Raw genomic sequence first — 18,171 nt, forward strand, 5'->3', positions numbered from 1 at the left:
CTGAAGTGGTTTAAGGCGTCATGGCCGGAGTTTCTGCTGGCGTTGAGGTGGACGGAACACGCAGCGCGATGTGCGCGCGCATATTTGAGCGTACGATCAGCCTCGGAGATCGTGTATTGCCGAATGTTCCAATCACTAATGTGACCTTATTGCAGTATTATCCGCTATTTTTAGGCTGCGGTTTTGGAGCCATAAAACGTACTCGACGACCCTAACAGCGTGGGTACCGTTCTGCTACGATAGGAGCTGTGATGTTATATTTTGACAAGCGTTCAAACTGGTCGCTGCAGGTTACATTGCGTGACTACTTGGTTCGATGGATGAGGTTTCCGCCCCTGAATAAAATAGTTTGGGCAAGTAATAGCAGTATACCTTACAGTCTGAATTAAGCTTGTCCAGCAAAGGGACTGTTTACGAACTGCGCGAGCGTCCTAAGCAGAGGTAGGTGCTGGATTACACATATCTTCGTTCTATATACCGCATGGTCCAAGCATACCGCAACAGCGGTTATATATTCATGAACGTTGTGCGGCTTGACTATGCGAGGTCGTATTGCGGCGTTAGCCCGTTTTCTCTTGCTTTTTCGAGAAAGACGATGATAACCGAATTTTTCTTTCGGTTGTGTTCGTTCCGTTCTCTACGACGCACTCACACGTATTAATTATTTATTTATACACATACCTCACAGGCTCAAACTGGAGTATTGCGTGAGGGGGGTAAGAGAAACAACATGTAGCGAAAACAGGAGCAAAAGACATAGCTAACGACAAATGAAACAAGTTAAAAAAAGAAAGAAAGTTGAATCGAAAGACGCCGAACAACATCAAGCAAACGAAGAACAACAACAACACTCTGGACGATCACAAACGCGCATGGCTCATCGAACGCCTGCAAAGAACTGCAGACGCATGTATATTTATAAAGTGCTTGCAAGGATAGAGAATGACAGTCAAGTCGCTTGGTACAAATGAAACGTGTGCGCATATCTACGGAATCAATTTTTTAAATGTTTCTCTAAACGAGTCCAGATTATTAATTTCAACAATGTGGCTTGGAAGAACGTTCCAAGCTGCTATTGCCAGATGCAATGCAGATTTGTTACATGCATTTGTGTGGCCAAAAACACGTGTGAAACTGTGTGCAGTATATAAGCGGCGAGATGTGCGAAGTGGGCCGGAGAGGGGTAATGTAGTTGCGTGTTGACTGTGAGTGATTTTGTGCAGTAAGCATAGCAGAGATATCGTCCTTCTAGATTCAAGAGATGGGAGCGATAGTGATTTCTTTATAGCAATTACGCTAGAATGCCTACTGTAATCTTTCGCGATGAAACGCGCGGCATGGTTTTGAACAGATCCGAGAGAATTTATTAAATATTCCTGATGTGGCGACCAGATGGCGGAAGCGAATTCGAGCTGAGGACGAACAAAGGTTCTGTTCGCTATTTCACGAGTGGCTGAAGGGGCTTCATGTAGGTTTCGTTTTAGGTAACCAAGTGCGCTAGATGCTCTTGCTGTAACATGTTTTATATGCGCCTTCCACGATAAGTTTGTTGTGATATGAATACCGAGATATTTGTACAAGGGGGTCACAGTGACAGCACTGTTATTAAGCGAGTAAGTGTAAAGAGAGTTTTCTTTCTGCTGACAGTCATTAATTTGCATTTTTTTCTGTATTTAGTGACATTTACCATAGCGTGCGCCAGTTTGTAAGCTTATCTAAATCTTTTTGAAGAGCGATGTGGTCGTCGGGTGTCTTAATTTGGCTATAAACTACGCAATCGTCAGCAAATGATCTGATTGCTGATGTTATGTTGGATGGCAAATCATTTATGTAGATGAGAAACAATAGCCGACCCAGCACGCTACCTTGAGGTACACCAGATGACACATCGGCCAAGGAAGAAGAATGATTGTCAGTAAACGTAAACTGTTTGCGGGATGTGAGGAAGTTCCTTATCCACGATATTGTAAGGCTGTCTAAATGTAATGATGATAATTTGGCTATAAATCTAGAGTGGGGAACGCGATCAAAGGCTTTGGCAAAGTCAATAAAAATACTATCAATCTGGAAACCATTGTCTATGTATGTGAATAGCTCGTTAGTGAATTCGATTAGTTGAGTCTCACAGGAAAGTCCTTTCCTAAAACCGTGTTGCTTCGGACAGTAGAAATTGTTAGCTTGTAAGTGCTGCACAATATTAGATGCTATCACATGCTCTAGTAATTTACATGGAATGCTTGTTAATGATATGGGTCGGTAATTACTTATCTTACTTTTATCGCCCGACTTAAAGATGGGAAGGATTTTCCCGATTTTCCAGTCACATGGTAGTTCCCCTGTGGTTAAGGATTGCTCAAAAATGCGTGATAGAATGGGGGCTGTATATGTGGATGTATGCTTTAAAATTTTATTATTTATACTATCAACGCCGGCTGAGGTAGAGACCTTTAGTTTCGTAATTAGGGATGAGGTGCCGGAGGCATTAATCTTTATTGGTGCCATATACCTGTAGTTTACGTCTGCGATTGCGGGAATGGTAGAGTAATCATCGCGTGTAAACATCGAGATAAAAAAATATTAAAAGCAACTGAGGATTGTTCTGAAATAGGTGCTCCGGTATTGTCTTGGAGTGAAATTGAAGTCGAGTCTTTTCGAGACCCGCCGTGGTTGCTCAGTGGCTATGGTGTTGGGCTGCTGAGCACGAGGTCACGGGATCGAATCCCGGCCACGGCGGCCGCATTTCGATGGGGGCGAGATGCGAAAACACCCGTGTGCTTAGATTTAGGTGCACGTTAAAGAACCCCAGGTGGTCAAAATTTCCGGAGTCCTCCACTACGGCGTGCCTCATAATCAGAAAGTGGTTTTGGCACGTGAAACCCCAAATATTATTATCTTTTCGACGGGAAATCACTGCCCAGAATATTTTAGGGTTATTTTGCATCATGGATTGGAGGTCATGTGAAGAGAATTTATGCTTAGCGCTACGAATGTTACAGCAATAATCTTTTTTCGGACTCTTTATGTTTTAACCACGCCACTGCGGTTCCTTGCCGCTTAACAATTCTGAACAGATGTTTCTTTTTATTTTTTTTATGAGCGTAGCGTCCTGTGATACCATGGTTTTGAACTATTTACCCGGAAGTGAATTAGTGGAATATGAGCATGTGTAAGCTGCATTAGTGTTGCCTTAAAGAGCCAGTCTTCCTCAACAGGTCGGGAAACAAAATTACGTATGAACGAGCTGTAGAAATTCTCCAAACCTATGATGATGGCAGTGAAATCAGCCTTACTATAATTAAATATGCGCTTAGGTGTCGTAGTGCATTTGTATAAGGGTAGTTCTATTGTGAGGTTAACGAGTTGATGATCGCTAAAACCAGGCATCAAAGAAACTGATGCAACTGTTTCAGGGATGGATGTGAAAACGAGGTCTATAACATTATTGCCACGGGTGGGTTTCTGAATCATTTGCACTAGAGAAAAGTCTAGTGCAAGCGCTACGAAATCGTTGGAGTGGTGGCAGGGTGACGTTAGTTTAGCCCAGTCAATTTCTGGGTAATTAAAATCACCAAATAAGAATATGTTAGCTTTAGGAAATTTCGTAGTAATTTCGCAAAGATTTTTATACAAATAAGACGTGAACGTTTCTGTACTGTCTTGTGGTCGATAGACAGACAGACAGACAGACAAAGAACTTTAATAGCAAGGTCCTGAGACGCTTTGCCCTAGGGCAGAGCTGCGGGCCGCTCCCACGTGGGGACTGGTAGGCCGAGCCTAACCGCCGCATCGTGGGCTCTCTGGACAGCCCAAGTTTGATGTGCATATTCTGAGCTCCGGATGGCAGAGCTCCATTCTTGTTCTGTGATGCGATTGGGTCCCTGTAACGAGGGGCATCGCCAGAGCATGTGTTCGAGATTGCTAACAGCCCCACAGTCGGGGCAAGTAGAGCTGAAAGCCTCTGGAGTGATCATGTGAAAAAGGGCCAGGTTCGGATAGCACTGCGTCTGAAGCATGCGTAAAGTGGACGTCAGAGGTCTAGCCAGTTTGCAGTGAGGGGGAGGATAAGTCCTCCTACCCAGGTGATAGTGCATAGTAATTTCGCTGAAAGTAGTTAGAGTGTCCCGAAACTCGAGAACCCCAGAGGCTGAGCTCAATCTTGCTCCCGCGCGGTGGGTTAGTGCGCGCGCTTGGGAGTGGGCAATGTCATTAAGATTGGGAAACGAGTCAAGCTGGGGGTCGAGGTGAGCCGGAAACCACGTGATGGTGTGCGGAGAGATTATCTTGTTCTTGAGAATCTTGTGAGCCTCCTCAGCGATGGATCCTGAAGCGAAAGCCCTGACCGCCGATCTCGAATCAGTGAAGATTTGTGATCTGCTGTTGTCTAGGAGTGCTATAGCAACTGCGACCTGCTCCGCTCTGGTTGGTGTTGAGCACTTCAGGGAAGCCGCATTCACTATCTGTCCGTTGTGATCAACGAGGGCAATGGCGAAGTTAGACGACTGTCCATATTGGGCTGCGTCGACAAAACATGCCGAGTAAGGATCGTCTTTGGTATGCTTGAGGAGGGCGAGGGCTCTTGCCCTGCGTCTGCCTACGTTGTGTCGAGGATGAACATTACGGGGAAACGGTGCAACTCGTATGTTGTTCCTTTGATTGTCTGATATTTCATATTTCCGCTCTGCCATGAGGATAGGGTTGATCCCAAGAACTGCCAGGATCTTCTTTCCAGCCGGGGTGCAGGATAGACGGGCCAGTTGGGCTGACTCCTGGGCCTCGATTATCTCGTCCAAGGTGTTGTGCACTCCTAGTTGCATAAGGAGGTCCGTGCTCGCCCGTAACGGAATGCCTAGTACTTTTTTAATAGTTTTTCTGATGAGAGTGTTTAATCGTTTTTTCTCGGAGTTATACCAGTTGTGCATGGCGGCCACATAAACTATATGACTCATGAGGAAGGCGTGGAACAACCGGAGGAGGTTGTCTTCCTTTAAGCCTCCACGCCTATTCGAGACTCTGTTGATGAGTCTCATCATGTTCTCAGTCTTGGCTGTCAGCTTGTTGAGCGTAGTATTATTACTGCCATTCGATTCGATGAACATGCCAAGGACCCGAATGGTGTCTACTCTGGGGATGGTACAGCCGCTTTTAGTGTGGAGTTTGATGTTTATTTCAGACAACGGTTTCCATCCTCTAGGTTTGGGGCCTCTCCTGACTGGCCTGTAGAGGAGGAGCTCAGACTTGCTCGGGGAGCATCTAAGCCCCGTATTTTCCAGGTACATCTCTGTTTGATCTACAGCCTCCTGTAAGCCTAATTTAACAGCTCCCTCGCTTCCTCCGGTGCACCAGATTGTGATGTCATCAGCGTAGAGCGTATGATTGATCCCTTCTATGTTGGAGAGTCTTTGCTATAATTTCGTCATGGCGATGTTAAAAAGCAGTGGTGAGACTACCGCACCTTGTGGCGTGCCTCTGGGGCCCAAACTGAAATTGTCGGACTTGAGGTCACCGATTTTGAGCGTGGCCTTGCGATCCCGTAGGAACGAGCTGATGTATCTGTGGAAGGCGTCTCCCAAATTGAGCTCTGAGATGGAGTTCAGAATGTGAGCATGGAATACATTATCAAAGGCTTTCTCTAGGTCTAAGCCTAGGATGCCTCTTATATCTCTTGTGGTGTTGTCAATGATTTGACATTTGATGAGTTTCATGACGTCTTGCGTTGACAGGGCCGGACGAAAGCCGATCATGTTGTACGGAAACAATCCTTGTTTCTCGATGTGCTTAGAAATTCGATTGTGTATGACATGTTCCGCTACTTTCCCCACGCAGGACGTGAGGGAAATGGGTCTGAGGTTTGAGAGACTCGGGGGTCTTCCAGGCTTTGGAATGAGGATGACCGAGGCCATTTTCCAGGACTCCGGGACAACCCCTCGTTCCCATATTCCATTAATCTCCTCTGTCAACCATTCTATAGAGCAGTCGTCCAGGTTTCGGAGGGCGCGGTTGGGGATGCCATCAGGACCAGGGGCAGACCTGCTATTTAGATGCTGGAGAGCTTCCCTTACCTCGCATGCCTTGAAGGGGTTATCTAGCTCGGGGCAAGATGAGCCTTTGTAGGGGGGATAGTCTTCGTCACTCGAATTGCCCAGTGGCAGATACTTGCGAGCTAATCTGTCGAGTACGGTCTGCAATGTCTCTGATTGTGATGCCTGGTGTAGAACCTTCGCTATCACTTGTCTTTGGTTTGACTTGGTATTGGTATCATCCAGCAGATGCTTGAGTAGGTTCCATTTAGCTCCAACTCTCATCTGGCCGTCCACAGAATTGCAGACCTCATCCCACTGTTGTCTGCTCAAGGTTTGGCAGTGATCTTCTATAGTTCTGTTGAGCTCCGCGATCTTTTTTCGGAGCCTTCGGTTGAGTTTCTGCCCTTTCCATCGTTTCAAAAGTGACGTCTTAGCTTCTAGAAGATGAGCGAGGCGGCTGTCCATCCTGTCCACCTCCAGTTCAGTCTGGATTTTCTTTGTCGCCGCGCTGATGTCCTCCTTTAACTGTTCAGCCCACTGCTCGAGGCTAAGTTCTGAGTCATGCGTTTGTGCTCGCTCTTCCCGAATCTTGCGAAAGTAATCCCAATCTGTAATAATGAACTCTTTGAGGTCCCCGCTTTTCACGCTGACGCAGGTGGCCAGGATGTTGTGATCACTGCCAAGGTCAACTTGGAGGTTGGACCAAGATGCCGATTCCACATTCCGTATGAAAAAGAGATCGGGTGTGGTATCCCTAGAGCAGGAGTTGCCAATCCTGGTCGGAAAAGCCGGATCTGTTATAAGCGTGAGGTGATTATTGACTGTAGTTTGCCATAGGTCAACGCCCTTGCGGTTAGCTTGCTGGTACCCCCATGCTGGATGCGGAGCGTTGAAGTCTCCGGCCACCAGGAGTGGAAATGTCTTGGCCTTGCTTGTAGCCCTGTTAATAATTGCCGCGAATCTTTGCCTGAGGTCTTTGGGTGTACTGTATATGTTAAGTATAAATATACTTGTCTTGAATGGTCCGCTGGGGATTATTTCAACAAGCGAGTGTTCAACCTTATTGGATTGCAGATTCAGATCGTGGGCTATGAACGCACATTTGTTCGAGACTAATGTGCTTATTCCCCTCTTCCCATCAGCATATTGGGTATGCGATTTATAGCCTGGAAGGGTGACCTTATCCGTGAGCGTTTCTTGTAATAATATTACATGTGGCTTTTCCGAGTGGGTCCGAATGAACTGTTGGAGGACGTTCCTTTTACGATGGAATCCCCTACAGTTCCACTGCCAGATGTTAATTACTTTGTGATGTGCCGCCATGGTGGGACGTAGTAGATAGCTAGTATTATAAAATGCTGCGGAGCGCAGCCGCTGCCGACCTTTCAGTGTCGGTGTCATTCACTTTTTCCAACGGTGTAACTGAAGCCATTGTAGAAACGTGGCGTTCCAGATTATCGCATCTGATTCCTAGTGCTTTGACCGCCTCCGCAAGTTTGTCAATAACAATTTGGACTTTTTCGAGGGATTCATCAATTTTATCTATCGTTTTTTCCAATTTTCGAACGCTGGCGCTCTTGTCTGAGGCATGAACTGCCAGCGCCCTCTTTTTGGGTAAACCATTGGCAGTCGGTTCCGCTACGGGGATCTCCATGGGCGTTTCTACAGCAGAGGCCTGACTGGGTTGAACTGACTCTCGCTTGCTGGCTTGCTTGCTGGCAGTCGGTTCCGCTACGGGGATCTCCATGGGCGTTTCTACTGCAGGGGCCTGACTGGGTTGAACTGACTCTCGCTTGCTGGCTTTCTTTAGCTCTGCAATTTCTGCTTTGAGCTGCTCCATAGCGTATTTTAACGAAGCGTTTTCTCTTTCTAATTGTGCAATCCTGTCGTGCTCTGGCGATTGACCCCCCGTTACCTTTTTCGGTGATTCCTTGACCCGGTCAGCCCATGTGGTACCACGATGAGCAGGCTCCTGAATCTGAACTGCAGGCCCCCTGGAACGAGAGTGGCCTCTGGAGCGGGAGCGGGTCCCGGGGACCTTGCGGCCTCTGGAAGACGAGCGTTCCGTCGAGCGACCCCTAGAAGGGACACGGTCCTGGTAGCCGCTATCCTCGCCGCCAGGGTCTCGGGATCGGCTCCTGGATCTGTGCGAGCTGCTGAGGGCCGGCTTGAGAGGCATTGGCGACCCAGTTGGTTGTTTGGATTGGTCGCGGTTGCGCCGTTCTCTTCTCCGTTGCCTAACTACAAACGGAATTTGGAACCTTTGCTTGCAGGATCTGTCAGCCGTGAGATGAGGGCCTCCGCAAAGGGTGCACTTCGGTGTACATTCGTGCTTATCGTCCGGGTTGCTCGCACCACAGCCGCGGCAGATGGCATTTTCAGGGGCTGGGCAAACGTCAGCTCTATGGCCAAGCTTTCCACATGCATAGCAAACGTCAGTTTGTCTGCGATAGAGTGAGCATTTGATTAAACTGGGACCGCATTTTACGTAGTCCGGGACTTTGAGTCCATCAAACAGGATGACTACAGTGCTTGTGTTCTTGATTCGTCTCACCTCGAGGGCGCTTGGGTTCTTGGGTTGAATGATAAGGCGTTTGAGCTCCTCTCGATCGATGGTGGGATCAATGTCCCGAATAACTCCCTTGCATGAGTTTTCGGGGGCTGCGATATATGTACTAACTTCGTAGCTTGCTTGTCCAATGAGTAAAGCTTTCACATCGGCGTAGGCCATGGCGTTGCGTTTTGATGGCGTGCTTGCCACCAATATGTTTTGCACCACGTTCGGACAGATAATATCCTCCGCCGTATCCGCCTCCGTAAGTCTAGCAGCGGTAGTGAGGGCTTGGGCAACTCTGAAGTGGCCCATCTTCTTGATGTCCAGTCCTCCACGGGGACGGATTATGATTCGAACATGCTCTTTCGGTAGGCGAGGCAATCTCGAAGCAGTCGTTAGCCGTGTCTTGACACTCGCCGTAGCCTGGCTTTTATTCCCGCCACGTCGCATGTCGGTGACTCGGCCGCCCTGCCCGAGCGGGTCCTGGATGATGGGTTTTCGCTTGTGTAATGCCGTGGTCCACCCAGCGCTTTCATTGACTTCGTCGGGAGAGATATCCTCACCGTCAACGGTGATTTGCATAGCTGTAGACATCGTGGCTTGAGCGCGCGGAACCGCGCTGAGCTCGCCCACCAAGCCTCTGCCGGGCAGAGGTCGCACAGAAAGGTCCTCGAGCGATTGGGAAAATGTCCACCCACCGTTGAAAACTTGGTATCGGCGGAATCCTTGCAACTTTAGCCGTCGAATGGTGCCGACATCTTCACGATTGAAGCAAGTTCTCGACCTTAATCATGTAGAGAAGCAGGAGAAGCAGATATTGACGCACGCTTTCGTTTCTTCTTCTTCTTCCTCCCTCTTGTGGTCGATAACATATTCCAAATACGTTCTTTGAATGCGAAGATGGAATGCAGAACCAGGTTATTTCAAGTGGGCTTGAAATTTCAAGTGGAAAGGCAGTAATGTCTTTTTTTTTTACGGCTATCTATACCCCGCCGCCCCTTCTTCCGTCCCTGTCTTTACGATAGATGCTGTAGTCAACTGATGGTTGTAAGACTTCGTCATCAGTGATATCGGAGTGGAGCCATGTTTCTGTGACTAGTAGAATATGACAGTTGCTGTCTTCTAGATGCGAGCAAACTTCGACACGTTTTGGGAGTAAACTGCGCATATTCGTGAAAGATATCGAAATCTGCGCTACATCATTATGGACACTTGTATTCCGAGGTGGATAACAATCAGATGAGACTGCCGGCCTTTGAAACTGCTATCTAGATGATTGAATAACACTGTCCGTGTCAGCGCTGTAAGTGAATACGGTATTCTCTACGCGCAGTATATCGACGGCTTGGTTGAACGGCACATTTTTGGACTTCACAAATTCTATTCACTTTCTCCTGGCTACTCGTATTCGCAATGAAAAGTCTTCGCGCACAGCAAAGTTTGTATTTTTGAATTTATAACATTTTTCTGTTACTCTTTGCTTATCCTTGAAGAAGGTGAATTTAGTAATAATCGGTCTACATTTACCCAATTGATATTTGCCAAGACGATGCGCACGGTCGACTTGCGAAAATTCGATTGTAACGCCAAGCTCTATTGAGCGACCCTGCCTTCTCACGCTGACCATGTTTCATTGGAATCGTCGGGGATGCCAAGGAAGAGAAGATTACATCGCCTTAGCCGATTTTCCGTATCACCGCATCTTGATTCAATAGTCTTAATTTGCTCAGATATTGAAATAATAGCTTCAGGCGAGCGGAGTGGCAATGCACTTTGGTTTTTTTTTTTTCAACGATGACGTCTCAACCTCAAGAACACGTATTCTTGAAGATAGTTGATGCAGTTCCTCGTTGACAGATGCTTGCCAGTGCTTAAGTGCAGGTAAATCACTACGCATATATGCCTGCCCGCTTTCAATCCTTGTTACGGTTTCCAAAACAGTAGTTAACAATTCTTCAGTAGAAGGTCCTGGATTTGTCTCGACATCGCCAGATAGAAGCAGAGCCATTATTTTAACACACATTGCTACACAGCTGCTACAACGCTTACACAACTTAGATAGCTCAGTGGGGCACAACACCACGAATAGGCAACGGTTGCTACTCCGAACGGAAAAACAATCAAGGTATCTAGCCTGAAACATTATTAAGGGTGAGTGCGCCATTCCTGCAGCAGTGTTGTGCCCCAGTGAAGTGCTTGCCGAGGAATCCTTATGTAGACTGAGGCCACGACTGATAGCGGAAGCGGTAGGTGTAGATACAGGTTGCCAGCTAACGTGGGAAGTCCGACCAAAAAGCACTGGTTGCGTCCAATAGTCGAAAAGATCCGGGGTGTGGCCATATCACGCTGTCATTCTGATAGCGCCCAGACTGTTAACACGTGACGTCTACGTCACCCATTGCCAAGTGTACATATATCGCTCCGGGTCGATGCGCAGGCCTTGCGTAGTGAGGATGTGTCCCAAGTAGACAAGCGTCAAGAGACAAGCGTTTGCAGCAGAAACTGTTAGCGGAAAACCCTTCTTACCAAAAAACGGTAGAAATTTGCCGCATTGAAGAGCAAGGAAAGCAGCACTTCCAAGAGATAAGCGCAGCAACGGGCAGAGCGCACACTACGATAGTGAACTCGGTTGCGACAGAAAGGAAGCTGTGCAGTAGGTGTGGCTACCAGATGCATCGTGGTGGAAATTGTCCAGCGAGAGGAAAGAATTGCAGGAAGTGCGGCGCATCGACCCGGAGCGATATATGTACACTTGGAAATGGGTGACGTAAACGTCACGTGTTAACAGTCTGGGCGCTATCAGAATGACAGCGTGATATGGCCACACGGGGGAGGTCAGCTTGTTGATGCATCCGCAGTGCATGCAGTAGCAGTCATTGAAGCTGCCGGGCACACAGCCACGTGCACAATCGTCAGCACGGCCACCTGAAACATTATTAAGGGTGAGTGCGCCCATTCCTGCAGCGGTGTTGTGCCCCAGTGAAGTGCTTGCCGAGGAATCCTTATGTAGACTGAGGCCACCATTGATAGCGGAAGCGTTAGATGTAGATACAGGTTGCCAGCTAACGTGGGAAGTCCAGCCAAAGAGCACTGGTGGCGTCCAATAGTCGAAAAGATCCGGGGGAGGCCAGCTTGTTGATGCATCCGCAGTGCATGCAGTAGCAGTCATTGAAGCTGCCGGGCACGCAGCCACGACCACAATCGTCAGCATGGCCACCTGAAACATTATTAAGGGTGAGTGCGCCATTCCTGCAGCGGTGTTGTGCCCCCCGGAAATTTTGTCCTCAAAAATAGGCATCGCATTCTTTTTATGCGATCCCTCTCATATATTATGGCTGTATACAGGCCAAAAAGGCAATGCCGAAGCGCGCAACTTACATATGTATCGTACTGGTTCACCAACATCGCAGGTTTGAGCTGCACCATCGGCCTCATGCAGGAAGGCTAGCGTAGGCACATGGTAATTTGGAGCCTACTAGGCTTGAAATGCGCGAGAACAATGCCGTTGCATCACAAATATTTGATAGCGCCTGCCGCTTAGATGTTTCGTGGTTGTCTTAGGTTGGCTGTGCACGAGCATGCACTCTTATGCTTTACTCCCTACGCCAAGCGATCAGATAGTGAGCAGATTTACCATTTCATGCTGCTAATACAGAGACACCGGTTTTCTTTATTGAAATAATACCGATATAAGCAAAATAGTTCACAACACATACACACACCGCGGCTGATAAAGCGCGTCACATTTTTGCGCCCCCAAGAGATATTTCCGCCTACTGTAGTTACCGATGCACCAAAAGGCTGCCCTGACGACCTTAAATGAACGGACACGGCGTAAATTTCACAAAGTACGATCTAAAACTTCTCGAAATCGTTCCGCAGCACGCGACAGCAATACTTTCAAGCAGCGCCGCGCCGGATCGCCGAAGTCGGAGAGGAGGAAAGGCTCTCCGCGCGCCCTATCCTCCTCGCCCGATGAAAAGGTCTATAGCGTTCATTGATTACGAGAAAGCGTTTGATTCAGTCGAAACCTCAGCAGTCATGCAGGCATTACGGAATCAGGGTGTAGACGAGCCGTATGTAAAAATACTGAAAGATATCTATAGCGGCTCCACACCCACCGTAGTCCTCCATAAAGAAAGCAACAAAATCCCAATAAAGAAAGTCGTCAGGCAGGGAGATACGATCTCTCCAATGCTATTCCCAGCGTGTTTACAGGAGGTATTCAGAGACCTTGTTGGGAAGAATTGGGGATAAGAGTTAATGGAGAATACCTTATTAACTTTCGATTCGCTGATGATATTGTCTTTCTTAGTAACTCGGGGGACCAATTGCAATGCATGCTCACTGACCTGGAGAGGCAAAGCAGAAGGGTGGGTCTAAAAATTAATCTGCAGAAAACTAAAGTAATGTTTAACAGTCTCAGAAGAGGACAGCAGTTTACGATAGGTAGCGAGGCACTGGAAGTGGTAAAGGAATACATCTACTTAGGACAGGTAGTGACCGCGGATTCGGATCATGAGAAGGAAATAATCAGAAGAATAAGAATGGGCTGGGGTACGTTTGGCAGGCATTCTCAAATCATGAACAGCAGGTTGCCATTATCTCTCAAGAGGAAAGTGTACAGCTGCGTCTTACCAGTACTCACGTACGGAGCAGAAACCTGGAGGCTTACTAAGAGGGTTCTACTTAAATTGAGGACGACGCAACAAGCTGTGGAAAGAAGTATGATAGGTGTAACGTTAAGGGATAAGAAAAGAGCAGATTGGGTGAGGGAACAAACGCGAGTTAATGACATCTTAGTTGAAATCAAGAAAAAGAAATGGGCATGGGCAGGACATGTAATGAGGAGGGAAGATAACCGATGGTCATTAAGGGTTACGAACTGGATTCCAAGGGAAGGGAAGCGCAGCAGGGGGCGGCAGAAAGTTAGGTGGGAAGATGAGATTAAGAAGTTTGCAGGGACAACATGGCCACAATAAGTACATGACCGGGGTAGTTGGAGAAGTATGCGAGAGGCCTTTACCCTGCAGTGGGCGTAACCAGGCTGATGATGATGATGAACGAGGAATCTGACCTCAGCTTCGAGCTCCTAACTCGTAACCTCGTCGAGTGACACTCCTGCAACAGGTGTGACCGCTGAAAACCGAATTCCACCGGAAGCTTCAACAGGATCTTCCTTCGGTTGCATAACTGCCACCTGCATGACCAACATCGACCACACCATCCCGCAACATAGAATAAAGAACCAACTAGTAAAGCACAAACGCACGGCTGCACGCACATAACATCACTACACTACAAGTGGGACGCCGCTACGTGGGCTACGCGGCCAACTGCTAGAAGGAAGTATTCTTCCATCGTGGCTAGAAGTTATCGGTTGCCAGATTAAAACTAACTACTGTCGCCAAGTCTAGCAAGCGTCACAGGAGCTGGCAACCTCAGCGCGTAATAACATGGCGGTGCTCTTGCGGTTCCCGATTTCAATACATGGGCCCTATGATTAGCTTGTCCTCTAGAGTCAGTATATTACCTCTATGGATCAGGCCTCTCACGTACGTCTACGCTAAAGTTCCTTCACCATCTTGAGTTTATGCCTCCAGTCATCTGTCGAAACGCCCAGCTCGCCTGTGGTTACCGGAGTACCAGACACGTTCGTCGCTGCGATAGAATGCTCGCAACGCACGCTACTCTGATAGCTCTCGCTTGGGGTCGACTGCCAAGCAACTAGCGGAGAGTTTGGAGAGGTGGCCGAGCAAGTGGCCATTGCACTCGCGGCGCCAGATGGTCGGAGTGACAGGGTGCCTTGGGGGCGAGCTCCACTATGGAAAAACTGGCGCCACCGTCGGCGTGACGTGGCATGAGGGATCACGTCGACACAGCGGCCGCTTCGGAAGCGAGCTGAAAACGAAAGTTTAAAGTCCTACCTGCGCCACGGTTCTGATTAAGTGGTGAGGCTTTACCGCCTTGGATGTCTGCTTGACAACATTTGAAAGTACTATAATAGGTAGTGGCTGCCTTTGGAGGCGTGCAGCATGGTAGGCTACTGCTCGGTACCGCAGTGCTGGACGTACGCAACGGAGCTCGGTGTCAGCCTTATTCACACGTAGCCGCAGGGCAAGAAGCTGCATGAAGCTTGGCTGCCGAAACTTAGAACCGGCAGACAGCTATTGGCTACAACTCGGGTATGCAGCAAGCACAGAGACGCGATGAACATTTCTGCTACGGCGCCGGGACTGCGCGATGTTCGGTGAGTAGCAGAAAACGTGCACTGAGACGCTCGCCCGCGCCCGCTGCCTGGCTAATGTCAGGGCGGTTTGGTCTATGAACTTGTTGATGCTAGATACTGGCAAGTTCACTGGAACGGAGAGGGAGCGGTAAGACGCACATTAAAGAAAGGCATGTCATATAGTCATACTTAAAAGGAAGAGGTCTGGACACCGACCAAAAATGGTTTAAAAGAGTTATTTACGTTATATGGTCATGTTTGTGTTATGAATTAATGCACTGGATTACAAAAAAGAAGCAGAGGGAAATCGCACGCTGAGAAGACCGATAAACATACAGTGCGACGCAACTTGAGAAATAATACTGAAATGTCCAAGAATTTAGAAGACAAAAAAAAAAGATTGAATCGCCGCGACGGCACATCACAGTTGCCGTAGGCGTCGAAGTCTCTATAACGAAATTATTTTTGAACAGTTGTGATAGCGTCCACGCAACAATGATTCCCACATGAAAATGGGCTCTGAATTTCCAGCTGGAAATGGTATTTCCAGCCAGGTTTCCAACTGGAATTAGCCCTTCCAGCTGGAAATTTTCCAGAGCCAGCTGGAAATAGCTGGAAATGGCACTTTCCAGCTGGAAGTGGAATCCACTTCAGCTGGTCTTCCAGCTGGAAGCAGCACTTCCAGCTGGAAGTTTTCCAGCTCCAGCTAGAAACAACTGGATACAGCATTTTTCAGCTGGAAACAGCGCTTCCAGCTGGAAACAACTGGGTAGAGCATTTTCCAGCTGGAAGTAGAATCTACCGACTGGAAAGTGGCAGGCGTAGAATAGCCGGATGGTTCCCACTTGCATCAAGACATTTTTTTATATCTGCAACATGCCCATATTTAGTCCTAGGTGGTGTTTGTATCGGAACGAAAGCTTTACTCTTGCAGCGGCAAAAGTTTTGTTTTTCTTCGTTTGTGTTGTGACAGCAATTGTAATTATAATTGCATGAACTGCATGGAAATGCTCATCCCTCAGGGTACCTTTGATCGCAATCGGGCCTGATCGGGATCGATTGCAATCGAAAGTGCCCTGTGTGATCGAGTTGCCAAAAAAAAGAAACATATCACCAGGAAAACCGCCACTTTTATTGAACCTTACTTGTAGGAGAAAAGCGACGCGCTCCTGATCGACACTGTTATCTTGCTACACTGTCGACGTCGTCTAGCGAGGAGCTTGCCCGATTGGTCATGATGAGCCGTTGCACAAATGGCTAGTGTACCAAAAAAAGAGCCCTAACATATGGCACCTTCAGCAGTTATCAGGCTGCGGTGACCGCTGCTCCTTTTTCCTTCCTGCACAACGCCGCTACAATCGCCGCCATTTTTGTTGAATGCTTAGTAGCTTTAGTCTCGTATCTTGTCTTGATGTGCTCTTTTGACACTAATAATAAAATAATAGGCTGGTATTGCAATATTAGTAGTTCGCAGAGAAGCTCGGATTTTTATTCGAAGCAAACAGCAGCATTACAGATGCAGACCGAATATATAAAATATGACGACGCCACAGTGCCCCAGTTTCGTACAGCACATGGCGGCACATAGCCGGGCAGTAAAACAACCTGAGACTCTCGGGTGTGGGTTAGTGATTGATGAACAAGTTTTTATGAGGAACCTGCATGATCTTGCACATGAAGTAATTCTTTTTAAACAGTTTCTTCTCTGGACGACGTTACAAGTACAGGCAAGCGGGTGTCAACGGTTTTTATTGCTGTAAGTTGTGGTGTTGTGGATTCACCAGTGCGGATCGAACAGCACCGTTTTCTCCAGCCCCGATTCTACCATATCGAGGTAAATATTGCACTTGTTTATGTTTTGAATGTAATTAATCTTCATTTTTATCCTGAATGTTGGCACGCTCGAGCATGATATCATAGGTCCATGCTGTACGTGATGTTCGTATGCAAGGTGATCATCTTTGTTTTACGGAATTTGTAGAATTCACCTGTGGCAGATAGCATAATTAATGTCGCTGAGCTGAATTATTCGAAGAGGTACACGATTATTAGCACGCCAAATCGCAACGAATCTTCAACTAATTATCAAAAATTAACAAATTAACTTCTTAACTGATTACCTTGCTGTATACATTGCAATTAATGAGTTGTAGCCTGTGAGTTTGCAAAATGCATCCACTTTAAATGAATTTCCAGAATTGCGCCAGTTTCGAGATATTATTTTCCAAAGTGTGAGACGAAATAAATAGGCGTTCCAATTACTTTTGTGCTCCAATGCATAAAAGAGTGTTTTGATAAAAAAAGTAAGTAAATCAACAGTGCACATTTACGGCGAATTTGATGACGCATATTTTCAACTGGTGTCATTCTGGAAGTTAAGTCCAAGTGGATACGCCTGGCAATCTCATCGGCTACAATTCGTAGATTGCTATATGTGCCGTAATGTAATAAATTAGGAAGTTGTTTGATTTTTTACAATTAGTTGAATATGTGTTTCGATTTTTTGTGCAAGTAATCTCCACCTCTCTGAAGGGTCCAGCTCAAGGACTATAATTATGGTATCTTCAACAGGCGATTTTTAAAAATTGTATAAAAACTAAAAATTATCATCCTGTATATGCGAAGTGCTTGCCAGTTTGCGTAAGCCCCTTTTGTCTCCAATAGTCCAATTAGAAATAGTGCCATGCAATGTTTGTGCCCAATGTTGCGCATACACCTATGAAATACTAGTGTGTATGTGTCAATCTGCGCAACACAATATAAGCACAATTATGGCGTGCTTTCTCTGCAAGTGTGTGTTTGCAAACAGGCATTTAAATTGGTGAAAAACGACGATAACATAAAAAGACGGGCCCTCAAGCACCTGCGTTATTCAGAAGATAAATGCTTCTTGGGAGGCTGTTGAGTTACATCACACGCCTAGTTCAAAATACAAGCGAGCTCATTTGAACTCCATTTAGACTAAAGCTACAGTCAACGGTGCTAAGCAATTTAACAATCACTGCATCGCTTCTGCAGCTCAAGTTGAGAGCCTTGCGAGAGCTCAGGTTGAGGCCTTGCGCCACTGTAACTGTAGAAGGGGCTGTGATGAAGGTACACTATCGTACTGTCCAAAAGCTGTTGATACAATCCATCTGATTTTGGTAAAGGTCACTGTTTACTAGAACTGAGTGGATTAAAGTCATGATTGTTTTAAGTTTCACTCACTGTGTTTGAATATGTCTTTCAGATGGTGTACAAGGAGATGCGCAAGTGTATTCCACATCTTGAGGGAGATGCAAGATATGCTTCCGCGATCCTTGCTGCAGGTGTTCAAATAAATGATTTAAAGTTTCAGCACTGTGCTGCGTTGGCTGTGTGTATTTTCA

At 47.0% G+C, this 18,171-nt stretch overlaps 1 protein-coding gene and 1 long non-coding RNA gene across 4 annotated transcripts in view; both read left to right on the forward strand.

Moving 5' to 3' along the window:
* The window catches only part of thoc5 (THO complex 5), a 122,696-nt gene that overhangs the window by 36,943 nt on the left and 67,582 nt on the right, over positions 1-18,171 (forward strand). The window contains exon 1 of one of the 3 annotated variants that reach the window (XM_070533762.1): positions 11,409-11,516. The exons of 1 other annotated variant lie outside the window; for it this stretch is intronic. The gene's annotated coding sequence lies outside the window, so the exon portion shown is untranslated. Of the gene's footprint in view, positions 1-11,408; positions 11,517-11,601; positions 11,809-18,171 lie in introns of those variants that run through there. One more of the 3 variants, XM_070533761.1, reaches the window with a different exon arrangement.
* Positions 16,567-18,139, forward strand: LOC139055477 (uncharacterized). Its single transcript, XR_011511787.1, has 2 exons — positions 16,567-16,637; positions 18,033-18,139. It is a non-coding gene; the product is annotated as an uncharacterized lncRNA (long non-coding RNA).

The sequence above is a fragment of the Dermacentor albipictus genome, chromosome 2 (assembly GCF_038994185.2).
Source record: "Dermacentor albipictus isolate Rhodes 1998 colony chromosome 2, USDA_Dalb.pri_finalv2, whole genome shotgun sequence".
Taxonomy (NCBI): domain Eukaryota; kingdom Metazoa; phylum Arthropoda; class Arachnida; order Ixodida; family Ixodidae; genus Dermacentor; species Dermacentor albipictus.